The sequence below is a fragment of the Varroa destructor genome, unplaced genomic scaffold (genome assembly GCF_002443255.2).
Source record: "Varroa destructor unplaced genomic scaffold, Vdes_3.0 BEIS01000007.1, whole genome shotgun sequence".
Classification (NCBI taxonomy): Eukaryota; Metazoa; Arthropoda; class Arachnida; order Mesostigmata; family Varroidae; genus Varroa; species Varroa destructor.
The window spans coordinates 4,050,001-4,056,000 of record NW_019211460.1 but is presented as its reverse complement, the minus strand read 5'-3'; positions in this window follow the sequence as shown (position 1 = coordinate 4,056,000).

Below are 6,000 nucleotides of genomic sequence, written 5' to 3'. Positions count from 1 at the left end.
AGGGACATGTAGCTTGGGCAAGTTCGCCGACCCAGCATCCCCGTTTTCGCATGTACCGCCTTTCTTGTCTGATCATTCTTTTTCCTGCTTCCTTTCCTATTAGTCGTAGACAAGAGCATAAATGGCACAATGGAACTAAGCACCGCTCCCTGATGATGAAAGAGCTCGTTCAGATCCACCGTAGGAGTTAGCATTACTGCTGCCGCTGTTTCAGCTACAGTTTTCCGTAACGAGAAGCTTCACTATAATCTCAGTTCCCTGAGCTCCGGCTGTGCTATCATAGCAGCACGTGGCCGCTCGCCTGTTAATAGAGCACACAGCCTCGTGTATTTCACAGTCACCACTGCCGACCCGTGCACAGTAGAAGTACCAGACGATCGGCATGTGTTTCGTACGATTCCATTAGGAAACAACATCAACAACAATTACTCGTGGTGTTCGTTACTAGTAGTCTTAAGTAACCAGGCGAAAATTCTTGTTGTTGCTGGTTAATGCGAAAATACGGAGGATCGGAAGGGAACTAGCAAACGATGGCTGTATTTTCATCCTTTCTAATCGAGAACAAGACTCTTGTGAGTTCCGTTTATAGTGGCCGGTTCCAATCACGCTCTGCCAGCATCTATTTACGTTCCAGTTTTGAACTGTTTTTGGAGTGGGCCGATCTGTTAAAAGTTTTCTCATACAAAAGCTCTGCGCCACTGACCTGCCGCCCTAATTATCAATCTATCTATTTTATATGTATTTCGTATAGATTTGTAATCACGATGAACCACCTTTTATAACTCAGTTGATCATTATATAAGTCCATTACTATTAGCTCTTATATAACCACACAAGTCCGCACTTCCGCTAAATAAAGGTTTCGGATTTTACTTAATTGGTACTTAGTTGAACACTGCTTCAGACGACTATAGCATCTACTACTATGTGTGATATCTAACTATCACGTTACTATTTATCACATTTACTTTTTATTTAATTAGGGATGTTGTACACAATTTTCGACGACTGAACTAGACAACGCCCCCTGGCCCTTTTAATCCGAAACTTTCGCCTGTCAAATCAGCTCGCCGCGCGACGTTTACGTCTGCGGTAGGCCATACACAATGTGCTAATTTTAGGTTCAGATCAGACTTGGTTAGCACCACAGTTGGTTTTGACTAGTGAAGATAAGCCAATTGAGTCGATTTATGCTTTCTTAAATGTACCAAATTATCAAGACCATAAGTTCTGCGCGTTATTGATATATTCACTAACGAGTGCGGTTTGTGCTCTCCAGTATAGTAGTTTGGTGCAGTAGAACCTTATTTTGCTCCAGGGTAACTCGAGATTGCTAATGGAGAGCTAATCCGATGTCTCTCAATAGAAAAACATTGCCTGTTGCTACCAATTCTAGTAATGACGGTAACATTCAAATTATAGTCGTTATCTTCTAATTATTATTTTCGACGCTAGGTTTCCGTTATTGTTTTGGCTTTGTAGTAAAGAGGCAGTCATAAAGTTTGGTGTGTCGTGCGCCGGTTCGACTTTGTTCTGCAGTTAATGCATATGTTTGTCGTTCAGGTAGGCCCTGTCTATTTGAGATTCCATTCCAACAGCAACCTACGAAGGACGAAGGGCATGATCACGATGATGTCCAGCTTCAAGAATTACCTCGAAAGCCAACAAGCCGAGACGGTGCGAGGCAGGCCAGGGCAAACCGGATCAGGACCAGGAGGCCGTCGGCTTCTGCTTTTGCGACAACTGTTCCCCTGGTCTAATCTATTTCCGATATATAAGGTGACCGCAGCCAGCCGCCCATGCGGGGTTTCTCGAGCTAAAATGCCCGACGGGGATATTAGGAAGGGAGCACAGAACAGCCTCAGCCCAGCTATGGCCGAAGAGGCGGTTATGCAGCCAAGCACAGCCGACGACGTCGGTTAGAAGGAAGCGGCAGTGGCTACTGGGTAGATGAGGGAATGAAGGCAGGGAATAAAGTCACGAGGTATTAATTTTGAACATGGCGCCAAGCCCTAGCGAGTGAACCGGCCAAGTTCCTAGGCAGGAAAATTCCAAAAAGTAGACGACAGGTTCGGGTACATGGAACAGAGGCAGATGGGGGCAGTTAATTAGAAATACACGCCCGAGACAACCCAATTCCTCTCGGGGGCTCGTCCCTCACCGCAACCTAGTAGCCCACCATCGCCATCATTACCACAGCAAATGAGTGTACATGTGCAGCTTTAGGAGACCAGAAGGGGGGCCGCCTTGGCCACGCGTATGTGCAACGGCTATCGCCTGTTACGCTACTCAAGCCCCGCAAAGAAATTCTTTCTCAGAATTAATTGAGCATTACTTCGAAAAATGTCGTTTTCTTATTACATGTTATTGGTCTCACATGTATCCATACCGGTTAAGAATAGTAGCTAGAACAACGAATTCGCCTATTGGTGAGTTTGAATAAGTTTTACCCAACCAAGGTTCCAAAATGTCGGAAATACTCTTTAAGTGCCTGCAAAGAAACTTGGTATTGATTGAAAGTTTCAGATCCGGTAAAGAAATGTTGGCTCGATTCTTGCAACATAAGTAATAAATTGACTATATAGATAGTCTTTCAGGTTTTCGTGTTATCACATTTCGATCAAATAGGTACTCTAGGCATGTTACGGAGAGCCATTCTTAGAATAACATGATGTTTCTCATGCGTTTTTATTCCATTAAGATATAAGTGATCTTCTACATTGCGGCTGACCTACTAACTATGGAACACAACCGGAATATACTCTGTGCATTTTCTGTCTGCCGAAAACTCTACTATTTGTAAATTATTCTTATATTGGTTTAGAGAGATTGCCTTGTTACAGAAATACCCACAGCAGTGCCCTGCTGTTAAAGATCGATTCACTCTACTACTATCTGCAAATGACCGTCAACATCGTATGTTGGAAACAACCTGGTAACATCTACCCTATCCTCTCAACAATCGGACTTTTATGTCTAGCTATGAAACAATTAACAAAAACTATACGTCACGGGCGCTTGTCTCTTCTTGAGTACTGCATATATTTAGTTATTTTTTGATACTGATAAAATACTGTCTGTTCGGTCTCATCTCAGCTGGCTATCAAACTCTACATGCACCCGTTTCCCTTTGCCATTCTGTTCGAATGGCCGTTGTAATCGCCAGGGTCGTTTAGCTTTAGCGTCAACCAGTTCTTTGAACACCTTCGTGCGATATTGACGGTATGGAGGACCACTTTTAATTGGGAAATAATCGATGATCCTCTCTTCAGTGCACGACACTTTATTGTATATTATCATTATTGGAACCCCATAACGAAGTTCCTTCTTTGCAATCCTTCGCTAGTGCATTGGATATGCAGCCCGTTCACGTTGAGGGGGGATTCCACACGGCAATGACCACCCCGGGAAAACTGGGGAATTTGCTCGTTGTCCTTAGCCGGTTCAGCCGCTTCGTCATTCAATTATCCACACTACTACTGAAAGATCGTCGCCGTCACCGTCGGCGCGCATCCCCGCCAGGAACGCTCCCCTATTATCTATTTCTGCACTACTCCCATTGGGCCAATACTCTCCCTTCGACCCCCGTCACCCCCTCTTTTCCCTCAACCACACAGGTCCCGTATTATCTTGGCCTCCAGTCTCCACCAAGCAGCAGCCATCGTGCAGCTCTGCGCCCCGTCCTTCGTATTGTTATCTTTATCGGTGCTCTTTCTTCTTTGTTGTACTCTACTCTTTGACTATGTCATAGTGAAGGAGATTTTAGACAACCTCTTTAGTCTTCACAAGCTCTGTGATCCATGCGTTCACGAGTGCTTGCGCTTTCACTTGTGCCAGAAGTATAGTCGCTTCCGTTAGTGTTTTACGTCGTGCCTAGGTAGCAGGAATTGCGCGTTTCTTCGGAAGTCGCGAATCCTTCGAAGAACATGGGGAGGGTAAAATGCACTATAAGCTCGGCACTAGGAGCAGTTAAGCAAAAAAAATCCCCTAAATATTTTATGCATATATAGGAATATACGTATACATACGGTTGTGAGTGTGTTTAGTCCCACGGTATGGTGGCCGACTGAATATGAAAGTTGGGAAGTATAGTCGGTCATCTGCCCATTCAACAGTGCTGTAACCTTACCCAGATTCAACGTAACAATGACAAAGGCCGTGTAGGAAGAAACAAAGTACAGAGGGGCGAAAGTCCCCTAGGGGGAAAAAAGCGACTGGTAGAGATTGAGCTGGTCCGGTAGGGGAAAGAGGAGGCTCCAAAACGGAGAGAGACTGAAGCGGCAGAGGAACTCTCTTCGAGTGAGCGCAAAATCTAGAAAGTTAGTGGCGACAAAACCACCAGCTAAAGACAAAAGAAGGATGAAAACGCTTTCGTTGGTTAGCTACTGCTCGTCGGATGATTTCTACGTATATATATATATATATATATATATATATATATATATAGGCCAGTCTAGAAGGTATGTGGTTCCTATTTGACTCATTAGACCCATAGGGACACTTCTGTGCGGGCTCACGTAAATGCTAACTAAGCTTTCTCGAGTGGAGAGCAAAGGTTCACTAATTAAGAATTTTTTTTCTGGACGTGAATCTCTTAATTTCCAAAGGCTTTGCCAGTGACGCGAGGAATTTTTCGAATATAAATCGAAAAGGAAACGTAATGATATTTACTGACTGGTCTCGCATGGAACTGATCACAGTAGACTCAAAAGTCATTTGAGTGTTCCACTGCCTGTCACATTTTCCGTTTTCTAGAAAAAAAAAAGAATTAAGGAGAACTATAAATAATTGAATTCTCTCGAATGACACGCAAGCATTTAATGGAACCCTGTGCAATATAAGCTTATAGGTAGATTTGCACGGCCACTTAGTAGCAGCAGTTACCTACAGTGATTAAAAAATTCGGATTCAGGCGGTTTTAAAACAACTAATTAGATTTACTAAGCTAATGCCATATATATGTTACTGGATAAGTACCAAAAATGCTAGCACGTTATGTCTGACAACAAGGAAAATATATAAAAAAAAAAAAAGAAAAAACGATATAGATGTTCAATGGTAAAATTTGCTTTCTTCAGTCTTTTAGTGATTCACAAATGCTTCTTAGGACACGTTTCACCACTCTCTCTGGGGGGTGGTCGGCAACTGTTAACGATCTTTGAATTCGCTTTGCCCCGAATGGGGGGACTTTAGTAGTAGTAATAACCAAACGCAGCTATCGTCAATTACTTTGTTCTTTTTTCTACTAAAGTACTAAAGTAAAAATAACACTACCAGGCTTTTAGGATTTCTGAGACGCACATGCGTTTTATGATTCAGAATTATGATACAACCTACGTTGCTGATTTACCAAATTTCATCAGATAGTAAAAAAGTATTTAGAGTACATATATATAGGTTATTCTTTTCTAATGATAACGATTGGCAACGAATAAATAATATCACTCAGAATATCAATACGTTATATGTGATCGTTTTTTAAATACAGTGTGATCCGCGTATTGCAGTAGCGCACCCTGAAAACTAAATAACGTTGCCGGCATATAAACTACCTTTCAACTAATCACGACCATGGCTAGCCACAACAGTCTCATAGATAGAGCATTGGCTAAGTGGCTTTGAATAACAATATGCGCTACTTTAATAAGCCTGGACGACAGTATTCGGGCCTTTCAGGATCCTACTTTTTATTTCCCAAAAAACTCTGTAAGGACCTACGGTAGACGAATCATGATCGGTAACTTGTTCAGCATTAAATGATTACATAGCATCGTCTTCCCGTGTCAAGGTAATGGTTTTTTTTTGCGGTAGTTTCCCTCTAGCTTTGTCGAAACTGACCTATTGCGTAAAACCATTAGAAGCGCATATACCCCATCTTGGTTCCACATAGCCTTATCTTATAAAGCGGTATGAAGAAGAAACAGAAATGCTTTAAGTAATATTTTCTCGATGAAACTTAATGAATAGCTATAAGCCGTTTTTCTGCCGTAGTATCGAAAT